At 37.7% G+C, this 19423-nt stretch overlaps 1 long non-coding RNA gene across 1 annotated transcript; it reads right to left on the reverse strand.

Moving 5' to 3' along the window:
• Positions 1 to 319: 319 nt before the first annotated feature.
• LOC131618590 (uncharacterized) lies at positions 320 to 2333 on the reverse strand. The gene is made up of 3 exons (XR_009288902.1): positions 2234 to 2333; positions 1976 to 2134; positions 320 to 431 (listed from the first exon to the last, which is right to left on the reverse strand). It is a non-coding gene; the product is annotated as an uncharacterized LOC131618590 (long non-coding RNA).
• Positions 2334 to 19423: the final 17090 nt, after the last annotated feature.

The following is a 19423-nucleotide window of genomic DNA, read 5'->3' on the forward strand; positions in this document are numbered from 1 at the left end:
GTTTGATTTAGTGTATGGTTTAAGATTGTTAATGTGTATATGGTGAAAATGATGCCTTGTGTGATCCTGTTCTGACTTATGAATTGTGTTGATGTTTAACTTGTGGTGCTTCCTTTTGGTTATGTATATAGGGTTTGATGAGGCTGCAATGTATTTTCCACAAATGAATGTATATGACTGTGTAACACCCCATACATAACTGACTAGTATATTATGCATGAAACGTTAAATTGATACTGAGTACATACAAAAGCTTTAGATATAGAAAGATCCATAATACAATACAACAAGGAATTCTAATAAGAATTTCATAACATTTGTCTTCAATGGATCTGCACAGCGGAAAAGAGATCTGACGAGGTCTCCGAGCCAACACCACTTCCAAGTCTTCAGTCCGAACCTGCTTCTGACCAAAAGCTACTAAACCACACCTAAAAAAATATAAGTTGATTGGGGTGAGATTACTAAATCTCAGTGAGTCCTCCTATCCTATGGGTCCACTCGGATCTACAGGGTACATGCATCAAAACCGAATCCACCATTGATCCGGGGGTTAACCTCACATCCAGTACAAATACGGAGAAGAACAAAGTGACTCGTCCACCATTGGACTTGTCTCAAGCAAATACACACTGTATAGCAAACAAGTATGCAAACCCGCATCCACACACGGGGAATCCAGAAGTGTAACAACCTCGGCTAGATTATGGAATAAATGCATCCTCGATGAGTAACCTCCTGCCTATATGTCAAGGGACTTGTAAAAGCACACTACAAGACGGTTAAACGGGTTCGCACAAGCCTAAATGGCCGCGAGATGACTTTTGCCTAAATGGCGTCATTGTTCCGTTAACCTTCTTCACGCGAGTGAGTTACGCCGAGTACAAACCGCCACCTTGACGCCTGAGCCCATCGGGTGAAAGCCTAGTGTTAGTCTACGTGACTTCACTAGAGGTGAGTTACCACATTATGCATTAGCCTACATAGCCTCATAACCCCACCATACCGAGCACGCAAGTGTGTTAACGGCAAGTGAGTAGAACCCCGTACGGAAACTCACAAGCACACTGCAACGGTAGCTCAGATGCACACCATATCGAACAATACATATGAACGGGTTATTCCATTGGACTACACGGTCCGGGAGGGCTCATAGACTACATAGTCGGAGCAGCGTCCCAATCTAGCCTTCCGGCCACTTCGATTCAAGCATACGGAAATATGACGTAATGTCAAGGTCACAAACAATACAATCAACCAATCGTTTAACCAAAACGACGGTGTCCACAGGTTTTCATGTATAAAACATAATGGCATAACATTCTCAAATATGGATGTCACATTCATAGTAAGCAATAGATAATATATCCCACGCATAACATGTAAATTATTAATCGAATGATAGAGACATAATTTCTCATACTATTTCGTTGATTCACTAAGTGGGGTTCCACTATGGTTAAATCAAACATTCTGGTTTGGGGACCAATTTTATTAGAAAGTACATGTCGCTAGCTTTCCAATGATATAAAGTTTGCGCAATTCCGATACCCGAGCCGAAAGTTACGAATTTCTGAAGTTTGGTGATTTTCCCCTTTTAACCCAGCGTAACGGGTTACGCCAAATCCGTAACCGGTTACGGGCACGAAAAATAGCCCATAATTGCATTTTCAGCAGTGTAACCGGTTACACAAAATCCCGTAACCGATTACACTGTATCAGAAATGAATTTTCTGCATTTTAAGGGTTCCAAACTAATTCCAACTCTAATCCAAACACTTCTAACATCCTAATATCATTCCAAAGGAGTGCATTATCAATTATTAGTAGAATTAACATGGAACACAAGTATACTATCAACATGCAATATAGTTTTATCATCAAAGAACATATATCATGCATCAAGTGTATCTCACCATAGCCCCATAACATGCAATTTCCCAATTTCTACCCAAGTTGCTATCTAAGGACTCACCTTGCTAAAAAGGAGGTTGAGAGGATGATCATGCAGCCATTGAACCCTCACCATAGTCAAAGTTTCACTCCATCTTCATCAAACCCGTATCCACTCTTTAACACACAATCAGCATGCATGTCCCAACTTCAAACTCGTTTTTCTCCTTCAAAACAGAAGCTATAAATGCGAACAGTAGGTGCAAATCGAAGAGAAATTTGTAAGCTTTCCAATGGGACCAGAATCGTTACAATCGGAGTTACGAGTTGAGAGTTATACCTGATTTAGTGGAGCTGTATCAATAGTTGCGAAAATGTAACTTGCTTCATGAGTTCTTCTTCCTATCTTGTTTTCAAATTCTGATTTGCAAGCCAAACAACACTTAAGTTCATGCAATTAAAGTCCAATGTCCATTATGTCCACATGCAAGTAATACATAAGTCCATTAAGCCCTCCAATTGAATGGGAATTACCACCTTGCCACTTGGTTCAATTCCAATAATCTATCTTTTATTCTAACCACTCCACTAACTCTTATTAATAATCCTTCTTAGATTAATATAATCCAATATCAATATGCCTTCTAATCATCACTTAACCAATTAAATGATAATTAACTTGTGTCGGAGAATCGGGGTATTACATTCTCCCCCCCTTAAATTGAATTCGTCCTCGAATTCTTTCTGATCACCACGGAAACAACGTGTCCAAATCTATACAAACCAGGGGATGAAATGTTCCTTACATTTCTCTTCAGATAATCTCACTACTCTGTCTGAGGGTCATTCCATACGAAGAAACATAATCTGCCAAAACACCTGCATCCCACTATGCATGGTTAGAATCTTGACTCTCAAGCAACACGTTTATCCAGATACTTCGTCCTGACATATCTGGGGAAAGATCCTTCCAGGATCCTTGACCTTCACTGCTCTGCACCGAATCTCCAGAACTTCAAAAACTCTAATAATCCACTCATGTCGGATATCCTTCGTTTCATTCTCTGGTGTGTTCACCCTCATTCAACAAACATTACTGATTCACTCAGCTCCTTGAATTACTTTCCATTTGAGAATTACTGCCACAATGTCACTTCTGCGATAAAACACTTCAAATTATTCTCCACTCGAGTCCATACAATGTCATTAAGTGATCTCCAAATTCCTCGGTCTTAACCTCTAGTTCCCAAAGTCTTAGGATGATTGTCCCAAATTTACCTTTATCTATATACTGAATCTCCTTACTTTAACCCTTACTCCAGTTTAGACATAACAACTGTCACTGTAAACCGCGAAGGTGTAATCATCTTGCAACTATAGCCTTGACATTCGACAACTTCGAACAAGATTCTACTGATAAGACGCGAAATTCAACAACTGACCTGTAACCATTGTACCAGTCTTCCTGTACAATCATAGTACACAAGGCATAACCACAAAGAACTTGCGCCAACTGAATGTCCTCTCTAGCCTTCAGCATTTTGATGGTCTGATACTCAGTCCAACCCTTGTGACTTGCAAGCTAAACTGATGACCTACAAACATCGGACCGCATGCCATCCACAAAAATGTATTCCCAAGCTGGTCCATTGACAACACCTCTCGAGTTATGGTGATCCTTGAGAGACTAGAACGAACGAAATGCTGCTTCGACAATTTCCCTTAGGAAGATACTTTCATCCAAACATAAAATCCTACAAATAGTCTGTTCGTTCCTACCTCAGACTTATCTGATTCTTCCTCGATCCGTTGCGCTACTCTGATTCCAACAATTCACACACCTTGAAATCCTCTGAGTCACGTTATATCCATAATCTACTTAGTTTCAATACTTCACTAAGCTTTACCCAATCCTCGAATAACAACAGTCCTTCCTCAAGATTCATGCAACACACCGCATGATAAGACGTCAGGCACATTTGTCGCCAACTACCACTCGAGGTTGAGTACTCCCCAAAATCAAGCCTCTACTTACTCTGCCATTCCATATAGTTCATCTACCACAACTTAGGCACACGTTTCTGTTTCAGAACATTGAAAACCAAATGCTCATTGACTTAGAAATCGTCCTTCGTTACTGATTCTCATAGCGTATAACCGTTATGTCTGTCATTCCAACAAATCTTTTTGCTCAACCGGTATATCGAACCCTTCACGACGTACTGCAGCTCATGATAACTCTAGCAGTTCTACACAACTTTTACCCAACCATACACCTTCATTCTCTTAGCGTAGTATCACCTCTGATAACTCGTGCGACTTACTGATATAACAAAACTCCCATAGCCACACTCCATTCACACAGTCATTTAATATTTGTTCCACCTCTGCACTAAATTCCTCGGCGGCTGCAACCTTCATTGTGGTGCTTCTAACAGTCAGAGTGTAGCCACAATGCAAGAAATTGCACCTTGCACTTTCAACATCTCTCTTATAAACTCCTTAGCAGTTCTCGAACCAAAATGTCCATGCTTTACCAAGATTAACACTCCTCCAAACAGAGTATCTAGCAATACCTTACCAGACACATCACACATCGAGCTAGTCCGAGATACAACTCACATATCCCATCACTGATCGCCCATGATACATGATAGACACTCACTATGCTGACTAGGATATCATGACCGCACATGAGTCCTACTCTAGACACTCATGCAAAATTGCCAACTTAACCCTTCATGAAACGAGAACGTCCGCAAGGTATAATCTGACTCTAACTTGCGCGAGCACGATCATTCAGAGTCTCTATAAGCATAGTATCGAATCTTGATCCTTTACTATCAAATGCGACGTATGGATCCTTATCCCACATACCTTATGAGGGTCTGCATCTGTGTCTCACGAGTGCCAAATCAGAATTCTACCTTGAGCTTCAGATCACCTTTGTCCCACACATGTCGGAAAAAGGATTACTCACGCATCTTGTGCACGATAGCGATATTGTGGCATTATACCCGTCTGCTAGTACCAACATGGTGGTCCAACTCCGAGACCATGTATCTAGGTAACCTACCTCAGTGGCGTATAATGATCTCCACGCCTATCCTAAAGTCACAACCGACAAGTGTCTGAACAAGCTTCCAATAGGCTCATCGTTCCTCAAGTCCTTCGAATCACACTCCTCAGGATGCTAAAACCTGAGAGTGCTACACACCAAGGTTTACTTACTCGGAAAGCCAAAACGCCAAGCAAGAAGATTGAAGTTCAACTTCGGATTACCATGCAGTGCGCGTACCCACTCGTCCCACGCATGCATGAGATTCCAAGGATAATTCTGTCCAGATAGGAATACTATGGTTCCTAACAACCAACTCAACTGCGATCATCTTACTGACATTCCAGATAGATCTTAGTTCTTACTCGCCTAAACGCCCAACGCCAAGCGTAGTTCTATGGCTTCACTCGGGGTCAGACGAACAACAACTAACAAGAACTTAGGTCACTGCATTTCACGCTTCTACATCATTTCATATTCCATCTAGCGTAGTTCTAGAACTTAAATATGAAATGATAAGAACAAAAATACACATCCTCTTCTATCGACTGGGTATTCAAGCCTTGCCCAATCGTAAGTTACCACACTCGTACATTCCACCAACCTTTACTAGGTAACCACTTTCGTCTAAGATACACCAAGTTGAATCAGGATCCAATACTCCATCCATCTAATTACTGTCCAAGCCAGCGTAATCAGAAAGGTCTGACTCATCTATCCGCGCTTCCAAAGGTTATTCTGTCCTATCAGCTCACCATCCACACCTAACACCGGCAGCATCATCAGTATTGAATTCTACTAATTCTCCGTTCAACACCTTCGGAGAATCTCACTTACAAGGCTCCTATTCAATCTGTTTGCCATCACCAAGTCTTAGAGGAAATTTCACTTCGTCCAATCAAAATCCTGGGAGTTCTAGTTGTCTCGATCCACACCTTGATAGTTCGGGTATCACTACTTCACGTCGACTGCTCTCCTTAAACTTGACGACTCCAATATTATCCACTTACGTCGTCCAATAAATCCAGCTTCCATATATAATTCACCACCCAACTAATCCTTGGTACTTGGGTTCATGACACTTACGGGTTTACGAGTCCTCGTGGCGGCTCTGCCGTAATTCTACTGTCTCACACTCAATCGATGAGTTGATCAACTTCAACAACTGAATGGGATACTAGTGAAATCAGGCTAGCAATGCACACATGTGAGGAGGAAAGGATTTGCTAGTGATGTCTCATGGCTCGGCCGAGAATCGACCTGCTCTGATACCAACTGTAACACCCCATACATAACTGACTAGTATATTATGCATGAAACGTTAAATTGATACTGAGTACATACAAAAGCTTTAGATATAGAAAGATCCATAATACAATACAACAAGGAATTCTAATAAGAATTTCATAACATTTGTCTTCAATGGATCTTGTTATACCCCAAAATTTGCCCACATATTTTTCAAGGAAACTCCAATCTGAAAATTAAGGGTCTCATATAATCATGGATTTTTATTTCAACAAATATCCTGACATATGAAATACTTAGTTTTTAGAATTTTTCTTATACAGTAATTTGGCTTGCAGTTGAATTTATTCTTACGCAAACGCCAAATACTGTTTATTACTTCACACATGCTATTTATTTATTTACAGATAAATGGTACTGACACAATTGGTACAGAGTTAAATCTTTTTGCAGGCGCAGAATCAGGAAACTCAGACTGTACTGGTAACAAGTAGATTATTATTATCTTTTGTTTCCCACTAATTTTTGTACTATATTCCCTTATTTGCAAAAATCTTTTCAAATCTCTTTTTCAAAAATCAAATCTCTCTTTTTCCAACACTATCTCCACTTTCTTTCAAATCTTACTTCCACTCAAATTTTCCTTTTGTACGGAATCACATCATTCCCCAACGTCTCTTTCCTTCTTTCCATTCTATAAATACCTCTCATTTTCTTCCATAAAATCTCACATCAAATTCCAACTCATCTTTCAAATTCCTACCTCATATCTATTTTCTCTTCTTCCCTGACAAGAATGGCAAAGTGGATAGAGACACTGTTTCTTACAGTCATCACCATTGCTACGGTGATCATGACTTTCTTCTGCCTGCATAGTCCTGAAGAGTGTGGACCTGCAATGGTTGCACTCCCAATCATCTACATGTTATTGTTCATAGCATGGGTCATTAATCGTCATTCTTAAAATTTGCCGTATTTCTTATTTCTTAAATGTACCGTTTATTCGTCGTACTGTTCAATATAGTATGTGATATTTGTACTGTCAGTATTAAATGTTGTACTATTTGTCATAATATTGCTTAATTACTAAGATAATATTTTGTGTGTTTTCTGCCAGTCAAATATTCCTATTTCTGTGCATTAAATGATTTTCAGGGTTATTATCGGTAATTTTGCCCGCATACCGTAAATATTAGTTATTTATTATGTCTGTGTTTTTCTAACAAGTCATGTAAATAAACTTTCATTTTTACATAAAACAAAAACAAAAAACAACAAAAAAAGAAAATTAACTTTGACTGTTGATTTTTCACTCTAACTGCTACGTCAATACCTGAACAGTCAATCGACAGCCAAACTGCTGGCAGTACAATTCTCAGTGTTTTGTACCATCAATCAAATCAATATTTCACAATTCAAAATTCCAAGATCTTTGTGCTAGAAGTCTTCTGAATATCACGCGATTAGCAGAGACTCAACACTGCACAAAAATCAGGTACGCTTAACTATCTCCTACACAAACAGTCCCTAATCAGGGTTTTTCTTGTTTTACAGGAGCAACAAGTTTTTGAGAGCTCAAATGGATTTCATACACATCCATATATCTCAAAGTACCATCATACAAATTTTCAAACTTCAATTCACTCAGACGCACCGTCAGCAGCTCAAACAGTCAACAGACGACCCGTTTGACCAAAAAAGTCAACAGACAGTCAAAAATGAAATTTTTTGTCAAAGTCCATATTTTGTCAAAGGATTCATCATTTGATCATTGGATGATCATAATTCATCAAGGAAAGATCAAAAATCAACAAAACCCTAAGATTCAAAATTAGGGTTTTTGCCTGAAAAGTCAACTCAACTTTGACTGATCATAACTCTCTCATCCTTCATCCAAAAAATTCAAACCAAAGCTTGTTTTGAAGGAAATTCAATTATCTTTCAAATGCCATTGATCCCATGGTCATTGGATTCACCATTTGAAAAATATGACCAAAGACATTACAGGTCATTTTCAAAGTCAACAAAAAGGCACTTTTTTCAAAAGGACACACAAGGAGCATCAAAAATCATTTTGACATGAGACCAAAAACATTGGTTAGAGGACTCTTTGAGGTTTCCAAAAAGTGCAAGATCTCCTTCATATGACAAAAATTGAGGGATTTACACCTTGTTAAAGTTGGCTAAATTTTGGAAAATGCATGAAACCAACATTGTTCAAAATGGCATTTTTTCCAAAAGGGGCCAAGTTTTTATGGTTCAAACATCTTTGCCATGTTACTATGGGCCTCCCACGACCAAGACAAAGCCCACATCTTTTTTTATCTATTTTTGGCATAATTTTATCTTATTTTAAGATTAAAATTAAAAAGAAAATGAAATGGATAAAGAATAGCTTGTATTCCAAGCAAGACTCATTCAACTCTGTCCCAAAGCAAAGTACAGCAGAGGAGAAGAAGAAAATCAAGCCATGGTGGCTTAAAGACAAAGCTACCAATGTTGAAAAAGTCAAGATTCCAAAAAACTCATCAATGCTTTTGGCTTAGTTTCTAAGCACTCTAATGCTTATAAATAGGCTATAGCACTTCAGTAACAAAGAGAGACAGAGATAGAGAGCAAAACTCTTGCTTGTAACACACTTGTAATCTCTCAAAATATTCAAAGAATTTTGAAATTCGAATTCCAAATTTAAGTCACTTTCCATTCAAACTAAACACTCAAACACGTTCCTTGAGCTTCACTGAACATATCCAGATCATTTGCAAGCTCTGAAACTCCTTGAATCGAACGCTACATGTCTCGATTCATCCAAACTAAAACTGACTCGTGTCTCATAACCTAAGCATATCTAACACGATGTAGACATATATTTGCACTTGGTGTGGTGTGTAGATCATTTCTGGAGCTTTAATTGAGTTTTAGATGCTTACACACGAAGATACCATTTTAGGGTTCTTAAGCTAAAATTTGGGATCCTCTGATTTAGGCAAAATTAGGAGAAACCAATGACATATTTGAACTCAGGGGACGATTTTAAGCTTAACCATGGTCTCCTAAGTAATTTATATTGCTTGTATGAAATTTTGACATGTGCAGGTCTTGTAGCTACGGACGAAAACCGTCACTAAAGGCTTTACCTACAGTTGCAGAGCCTATAGCAACGGAGAGAGGAAGAAGATGAAGGCGTGGCAGGCTCTGGTTGGCCAGAATGCGCGCGCCAGCTTTTATTCAAATTCTTGGATCCTGTGTTGCGCTGTCTATGCTTTTGTCATGCTCCTCAAAATCTGAGCCCTCTGATTCACTTCCAATCAGATCCAACGTGCCAGATCTCTCACCACACCATGCTCCCTCACAAATTACCACACAGGATCAGTATCCTTTTTATTTTCTATTTTATTTTCTATTTTATTTTAATTTCTTTGTTAAATTAATTAAAAATAGTTTTAAAAATCCAAAAAATACACAAAAAATATTTTTAGACTTCTAAAATAATATACTATTTTATGAAATAAAAATATTTTATTTTTCTTCAAAATTTCAATATTTTACATAATTAATTAGTATATATTTATATATTTGCTTTTTAATTATTCAAACCAATCAAAAAATCATAAAAAAAATTGTTCTTTATATTAAATATTGTTTATATATTATAAACTAATTTTGTACATATTTTGAATAATTTTATTTTTAAGTTTTAATTATTTGTATAATTATTTGCATAATTATGTTTTAATTAACTTAAATCAATTTCAAATCAATTTCCAAAAATTCCAAAAAAATTAGTTTTGTTTTAAAATTAATTAACAAATATTTTGTACATATTTTAAACTTAATTTCTAGGTTTAAATCTATTTTCATCTTTTTTCTTCATTTTAATTTAATTAATCATGCATTAATTATAATTAAAACCAATCATAAAAATTCCAAAAACATGCCTTTTATGTTTCTTGCAATTTAAAATTCCTAGATAAATGTATAGGATGTCAAATTCATGTAAATAGGCTAGTTTACATTTCCCGCACAATCGATGTAATAGCGTAGATTTACTTTCCGCACTTTACATTTCCGCACTTTAATTTCCAGCACATATAAACTGCGTGTATGTCAAAGATAAAATTGAACCGTTAGATCACTAACTTCAAAGATAAATATCTGAATCCAATCACAATCACATTTGCACCTCTTCAGGTAATCCTTTTTCATTCTTTCAAAATCAAAGTCAAATTCTACTGTTTTGAGTACAAAATCGAACCTTGCTTTTATATCTGGTAAAAGGATAGATTTTTAAAGGAAATAGGATAAAGACCTTATAACTCAGGGTAGACCTCCTAGTTTGCTTGCTCAAATCAAAACAAACAAAATTCTCATACAATGTTGATTTTTCAAAACTTTCAAAAAAAGACAATACTTTGTATACATCCAAACACGGGTTATTACAAAGTTAACGTTCTTTTCAAAACATCTTTCGAAAGATAAACAAGCATTTTGTATACATCCACACACGGATCATTACAAAATTCAATTTACAAAGGTATTTGAAACCACATATGAGCAATTTCAGAGCAATTGAAAAGTGATCGAAAAACAAGTGAGCTAAGCAAACTTAAGAGCCCATGGATAACCATGGATACAAAGGGTGCTAACACCTTCCCTTTGTATAACCTACCCCCTTACCCAGAATTTCTTAAAGGTCTTTTTTCTGTGTCTTTTATAAACCTTTCCTTAATTGGATAAAATAAAAGGTCGGTGGCGACTCTGTGATATTTTCAAAAAAATGCGAAAGCATTAAGCGACAAAAAAGAGTCAGTTCACGTATCTCTACAGATCAGAGGTATGGCCCGGTATTAAAAAAAATCGGAGGTCCACAGATCTGCACAGCGGAAAAGAGATCTGACGAGGTCTCCGAGCCAACACCACTTCCAAGTCTTCAGTCCGAACCTGCTTCTGACTAAAAGCTACTAAACCACACCTAAAAAAATATAATTTGATTGGGGTGAGATTACTAAATCTCAGTGAGTCCTCCTATCCTATGGGTCCACTCGGATCTCAGGTTACAATCAGATTAAGATGGCACCCGAAGACATGGAGAAGACAACCTTCACTACGCCTTGGGGCACCTTTTGTTACAAGGTCATGCCATTTGGGTTGAAGAACGCTGGGGCAACGTACCAACGTGCAATGGTAGCTCTATTCGATGACATGATCCACAAAGAAATAGAGGTCTATGTTGACGATATGATTGCGAAGTCCAACACTAAAGAAGAACATCTGGTCCATCTACATAAGTTGTTTGATAGGTTGAAGAAGTACAAGCTGAGACTGAATCCGAACAAGTGTACCTTTGGCGTAAGGTCTGGTAAGCTGTTGGGTTTCGTTGTTAGTAGTAAAGGTATTGAAGTCGATCCTGCAAAGGTAAAAGCTATACAAGAGATGCCTGCTCCACGAAACGAGAAAGAAGTTAGAGGGTTCTTGGGACGTCTGAACTACATTGCTAGATTTATCTCCCATCTGACCGCTACTTGTGAGCCAATCTTCAAGTTACTGAGGAAAGATCAAGTAGTGAAATGAAACGACCAATGTCAAAAAGCCTTTGACAAGATAAAGAAGTACCTACAAGAACCTCCGATCATGATACCACCTGCTGAAGGAAGACCTCTAATTATGTACTTAAAAGTGTTAGAGAATTCGATGGGGTGTGTACTGGGGCAACATGACGAGTCTGGTCGAAAAGAGCATGCAATATACTACCTTAGCAAAAAGTTTACCGACTGTGAAACAAGATACTCACTGCTCGAGAAAACTTGCTGTGCTTTGGCATGGGCTGCTCGCCGAATGAGACAGTATATGTTGAACCATACCACTTTGTTAATTTCTAGAATGGATCCTATCAAGTACGTGTTCGAAAAACCCGTTGTCTCTGGACGAATAGCAAGATGGCAAATGATACTAGCAGAATACGACATCTAATATACAACACAGAAAGCAATCAAAGGAAGTGTAGTGGCAGATCATTTGGCCCAACAAGCTGTAGACGACTATCAATCTTTGAGTTTTGAATTTCCAGATGAATATGTTATGCTTGTTACCGACTATGAACAACCTGGCCCGGATGAAGGACCTGAACCAGGATCCCGATGGACTATGGTTTTTGATGGAGCCTCGAATGCACTTGGTAATGGTATTGGCGCTGTAATTGTCTCTCCCGCAGGTGGACACACCCCGTTCACAACAAGACTATGTTTCGACTGTACCAACAACATGGCTGAGTATGAAGCGTGTATCTTGGGACTCAGAGCTGCTATCGATCTAAGAATCAAGTTCTTGGAGGTATATGGGGATTCAGCCTTAGTAATCAGTCAGATCAAAGGAGAATGGGACACGAAGCATCCTAATCTTATGCCTTATAAAAATTTGGTGCTATCTTTAATTCCACATTTCGAAGAGATTACTTTTGAACATATTCCTCGAGAAGAGAATCAACTGGCAGACGCATTAGCTACTATGTCATCCATGTTCAAAGTCAGATGGGACAACGAGGCTCCTATAGTTTTTATTGAAAGATATGACGAACCAGCATACTGTTACGAGATAGTTACTGACGAGGTTGAAGAGAAACCATGGTTTCACGAAGTAAAAAGACACCTCGAGACTCAAGAATACCCTGAAGGGGCATCCATCAATGACAAGAAATTCTTGAGAAGGTTCGCATCCAAGTTCTTTCTGAGCAATGGAACCTTATACAAGCGCAACCATGATTCAACCTTGCTTCGTTATGTGAACAAGAAGGAAGCCGAAGAAATCATGGAAGACATGCACGACGGTACTTTTGGAACCCATTCTAGTGGACACACTATGGCTAAAAAGATTCTGAGAGCAGGATACTACTGGTCTACTATGGAAGCTGATTGTCAGCAACATTCAAGAACTTGCCACAAGTGTCAGATATACGCTGACAAAGTACACGTACCTCCTGTTTCCCTGAATGTTCTGACTGCTCCTTGGCCTTTCGCAATGTGGGGCATTGATATGATTGGAGAGATCAAACCGACCGCTTCCAATGGACATCGCTTCATCCTTGTGGCTATTGATTACTTCACCAAATGGGTAGAAGCTGCTTCATTCGCCTCTGTTACCAAGAACGTGGTGGCCCGATTCATTAAGCATAACCTCATTTGTCGGTACGGCATCCCCGAAAGGATTATCACAGACAATGGTACCAATTTGAACAACAAAATGATTACTGAACTCTGCACACAGTTCAACATCAAGCATCACAACTCTTCTCCATATAGACCAAAGATGAATGGCGTTGTGGAAGCCGCCAACAAGAACATAAAGAAGATTGTACAGAAAATGACTGTGACTTATAAGGATTGGCACGAGATGTTACCATTTGCGCTTCACGGTTATCGTACTTCTGCACGTACATCGATTGGGGCAACCCCGTTCTCATTAGTCTATGGCATGGAGGCTGTGCTACCGATCGAAGTTCAGATTCCATCCTTAAGGATCATGAAAGAGGCAGAGCTAGACGAAGATGAATGGATTCAAACTCGACTGGATCAGATAAACCTGATTGACGAAAAGAGGCTTGCGGCTGTTTGTCATGGACAATTGAATCAGAAGCGTATGATCAAGGCATTCAACAAAAGAGTCAAACAACAAGTGTATCAGGCTGGTGACTTGGTCATAAAGAGGATTATCCTCCCACAAGGTGACCCTAGGGGCAAGTGGACTCCCACCTATGAGGGACCATTTGTGATCAAGAAAATTTTCTCTGGAGGAGCCATGATACTCACTACTATAGACGGAGAAGACTTTCCACAGCCTGTGAACGCAGACATAGTCAAAAAATACTACGCATAGATATGACTCGCTAGGTCGACGTACCTAGGCAAAAATAAGGGCATCCCGGCAAACCAAAAGGGTTTGGGCAAAAATTAGGGATATATAAAAAAAATGTACACTTGGCACGTTGAAAACCCGAAAGGGCGACTTGGGCAAAAAAGGGTATCCTGCTAGACCGAAAACCTGAAAGGGCGGTCTAGGCAAAAGTTAAGGATTAAGCGTACAATTATGTCTCGTTCACATCATTCATCAATCAGATACATCTACAACATCAAGTTCAAAAGGCTCGGATCAATTCAATCATCCTTCTCCAATAAGCAAGGGATGAGACGCTCGAAGACATAATAGCAATAGCAGAGTTGAAACTCAATAGGATTGTTTACACATAGCTACTTTTATTTTGTTTTATTCTGTACCTTTTTCAAAAAAACACACGATATGTTTTATTTTGCCTACTCATGGCCTTCTTAATACAAGTTACTTTCTCTCTTTCGAGTTTCCATTTTTCTCTTTTTCGAATACGCAAACGTCCAATGATAATGTTGAATGAACATATGCATATGAACATGATTGTCATCTATCTTTTCTGTCATAAAAATATCTATTAGTTCATTAGATAGGAAAGGAAAAGTGACAATGTCCAAAGTACTCCAGAAATCCTCCTTCAAGGTCAATAATCTGAAGGAATCCCCACAGAGTATTCATTAAGAAGATATCTTCAATACTCTCAACAAAAGACATAGTTCCCCAACAGAACTTATCAAATACCTCTCATACCCAGTCGGGGTACATCAAGTTACTGATCATCCCCAAGCAAAACATAAGTCCCCAGCTGAGCATCTTTAAGACAAGATCAGATAACAAAATTACAGGGACATGGAGATTTAGTTCCTCAATCAAGACAACATAAACCATATTCATACATCATAAATCATAAATCATATTCATACATCATAAATCATAAACATATTCATACATCGCATACATACTGAACTCAGGCATAACATACAAAGCTTCTCATTTATTTTGAGAAACTCGTCACATAATACATGCATCATGACATTGCATAAAGACTAATTTTACTTTTTCAGGATACAGGTACAGACAAATGAACGAAATCTCCAACTTTCCACGATCTAATTCAGCTACTACGAATGGTACTGACACGGTCAACGCTCGAAGATCTAATTCATTTACCACGAACAGTAATGACACGATCATTTTCAAAGATCTAATTCAGTTACCACGAACGGTACTGACACGGTCAACATTCCGAGATCTAATTCTATCATCACGAACGATGTAGACACGATTATCTCTCCAAGATCTAATTCGGTTACTATGAATGGTGCTGACACGATCGACCTTTAAAGAGATCTAATTCTATCATCACGAATGGTATAGACACGATCATCTTTCCGAGATCTAATTCAGGTATTACGAACGGTACTGACACGATCAAATCTCAGAGATCTAATTCCATAACCACAAACGGTGTGGACACGATCAACTGCTTCTAAAAGTCTAATTCGGTTACTACGAACGGTGCTGACACGATCAAACTCTCAGAGATCTAATTCAGGTACTACGAACGGTACTGACACGATCAACTCTCAAAGATCTAATTCGTCTACTACGAACAGTAATGACACGATCAACACTCAAGCAACTACTTCTCAAACACTTCAAACACAATCTAATACATAACCTACTGGATGGCATCTTCAAGCCCATCTCCGACAAAAGTCCCTTCATCGTCAGCTAGGGCAAATTCCTGGGTATTCTAGTGTTCAATCCTCTTCCACCTTCAGATTCCGACTGGTATACAAACCATTCTACATCCTCAGGTTTAAGAAAATTGAACAGGGGCAGCTTTCATACCCCAAAATTTGCCCATATTATTTCTCTTACTCAAATTCAAATCAATACACAAAGCTCCTAGACACACTCTCCTATGCAAGGCTCTAAAACTAGGGTTTGGTTTACCCAAAGGAAATTCAATGAATCACTGGCTCCAAGGCATCTCATATAGATCAATATAGTTCCCATCATCTCCATGACAAATATCAAGTCTCATCTCAAAGAATTGGTCACTCAATTGTTCAGGAAGTCAACAGTCGACTAAGTTAACCTAAAAGTCAACTGTGGTCAAAGCAAAGTCAAAACTCCTGATTTTTTGTCAAGATCCTCATATTGAAGTATCATTCACCATTTGATCAAGAATTGATCATGGTTCATCAAGGAAAGATACAAAATCAACAAATCAAAAAGTTTCTAAATTAGGGTTTTGTATAGGAAAAGTCAACTAAACTTTGACCAGCCATAACTCTCACATGGAACATCCAAAATTTTCCATCCAAAGCTCATTTTGAAGGAAATTTGATTCTTTACAATATTGTGTCTCACATGCCAAGTCTAAAAATGCTTCATTTGAGAGATATGGACCAAAACATTATAGGTCCTTTTCAGAAGTCAACAAAATGACACTTTTTTCAAAAAGATATAAAAGGAGAATGGAGAATAATTTTGATATGAGACCAAAGACACTGGTTAGAGGACTCTCTAAGGTTTCTAAAAAGTCCTAGAGCACTTCCATACCTCAAAAATTGAGGGAGATAGGTCTTGTTAAAGCTGGACTATTTTGGAGGGAGAAATGTGAAAGAATTTGAATATTATTGGAAATGGGCCTAAGTTATTTTGATTCAATATGGATCCACAAGTCCATAAGAGCCTCCAAACGAAATCCCATAATTATTTGAGTTTTATTCTATATTTTTTGGATATTTTATTCATTTAAAATATAATTTAAACCAAATAATTATGAGAAAATGCAAAAGATGTGATTTGCTCTTATTTCCAATCACCATTAATCATCAAAATATTCATTAATCAGTACAAAATTCGTGCAAAGCCAATTGGTGAAGAAAAGATTGAGTTTGGGCAAATTTAGAAATATATTTTCCAAAAATTTCAATCAAATTTTCCAAAATTGAAATCAAAGATTCAAAGAGATTCTTGCCAAGATTGTTAACCTAAAATCATCTCCTATATATTCTGGACGGAACCATATGCTAGGGTTACGTTTTTTGCAGCCTCAAGAGAATCAAACTCGAGCACAAAAGTTCAAGAAAATTTCAAAATTGAAGTCTTATTTGCAAGCCAATTCAGGTGTTGCAATTGATCAAGACTTGTTCCTTGATCATCACTGAACGATTCCCAATCGTTTTCGAGTCACAGAGCATCAAGAATCAAGCACTGTAAGTCATTCTTGGCCGGTTTCTAAATTGCTTCGATCCTACAAATTCATGCATCCATATTCAAATCAAATTGCATATACATGTTTAATATCTCCTGTTGATCGATTCTGGAAAATTTGGTGTGTTATTATGCTGTTTTGAGTGACTTGCCATGTTAGAGTTCGTGCCTTTGAGATTGGGGCTTTTTAAATAACGTAAAATCAGGCTTCAAGATAGGTACCATTGGATTCACGTGGTTGAGACGAATTCAATGGCACCATCGCGCCAAATTTCTGTGGCCATTTGCATGCATTCGCTATTTTTCAGGAATGAAGAAGATATACTATAGCGCATCTGAAAAAGAGCGCTGTTAAAAGAAGGGGCTAGAGGTAGAAGACGACTGCGTGGCACCACTTGGTTGGCTAGTTTGAATGGTTCGCGCGCGTTTTGGTCTTAGTCTGCAGACGGATCCCACGCAACATGAAACACACGTTAGCGTGTACCCTCACCATCCTGACCATCAGATCTCACTGATTCTTCATCCAACACGCCAGATGCTGCGTGACCACCATACACCACACGCCTGCGCCACATATGATCATAGCTAAGTTTTTCCAAATTTTTATTTTTAATTATATAACTTGTTTTTTATTTGTATATATATATATATATATATATATATATATATATATATATATATCATTTTAAATATTTTTTTCTTTCTTATTAACAATAAACTATTTATTTTCTTTTATTCTAAAAACTTTTTTATATTCTTATAGTATTTATTTATTTACTATGTTTATATATTTGTTTTATACATTTGTTTATAATTAATTTGTTTTCTCTACATATTCTTTTTTAATTATATATTTTATTTAATATTTATTTATTTATTTATTTATATAATTAATATTTATATTATTTTCTTATATACTTATTTAATTTATTTATTTAAATTACATTTATTACTTTTATTTATTCTAAAATTTTTATTTATTCCAAAAATTCATAAAAAATTACTTTTTGCACTCGATTTTATTTTTTACCATGATTAAATTAATTAGGTCGTGAGACCAATAATTAATTTAAATCATTTATATTTTCTTATTTAAATTCGTACCCTAATCAGGGTTTACGAAGATCATGCCCTACACTGAATGTTTTTTATTTATGCTTTTTCAGGGTTACTTTTCAAACGCTTTCCGTCTACGCGCCACGCCCTTCACAAAGCTAAGTATCTAATTTAATTTAAAAGTCTATTTTGTTTCCTTTTAGGGCTTACCCTTTTAACCCTTCTTGAACTACATTCACTTTCTTTCTTCTGCCTTTGCCATTTTTAGGGTTACCTCCGAGGCTCTCCTCCGACTGCCAACCATATCAGATCAAATGCAAAGCTAAGTGCCTTTCTTTGTTTATTTAATTATTTTTTAAATTATTTATCCTTTTATTTTTAGGGTTAACCTCGTTTGCCTCCGAACCGATAATGCACTCACCCTTCTTTGTTTATTCTTTCTTTTCCAATTTTCAGGGTTTGATAATTGCCAAAGCTACGCGTATTGGTAACCCTAAACTCTAACTCTAATATTTTTTGTTTTAATTTTTAATTATATCCCGCTGGTTTCAATTCCCCTCTCCTCCGCTGGTTGCAATTTCCCTTCCCCATATTGCTTTAATTATACTGTTTATATTACTGTGTGGTTAGTAATCCTAGGGAGTGCAAGTCTTGAACTGAATTAGGATAACTAATTATAAGATAATTTTCTGAATATAATCACGTGATTGTTGCACCCACACACACTTTTGGGTAAACCTCTCTGTTGCCTTGTTGCCTGTTGCCTTGTGTTTTTGCAGAATAGCCATGTCTCTCGAATACGAGGATACCTCAGCCATGCTGCCTCGATAAATAAAGGTCATACGACCCTAATGATGCTGCCTTTGATACACTGATATGACCTCGACCCTCGGAAGTTGCCTACGAAAAGGCTGAGGTATCCTCTGGCTGCCTACGAAAAAGGCTATTCTGATCCTTCCCTTAGACTACCTGCCTCTCTATGGCATGGGTCAGTCTTGTGGCGAATGATAACGCGATGACCCTTCAACCTCCAAACGAAAGGCTTCCTGCCCTCTTATGGCA

The sequence above is a fragment of the Vicia villosa genome, linkage group LG7 (genome assembly GCF_029867415.1).
Source record: "Vicia villosa cultivar HV-30 ecotype Madison, WI linkage group LG7, Vvil1.0, whole genome shotgun sequence".
In the NCBI taxonomy this organism is placed as follows: Eukaryota; Viridiplantae; Streptophyta; class Magnoliopsida; order Fabales; family Fabaceae; genus Vicia; species Vicia villosa.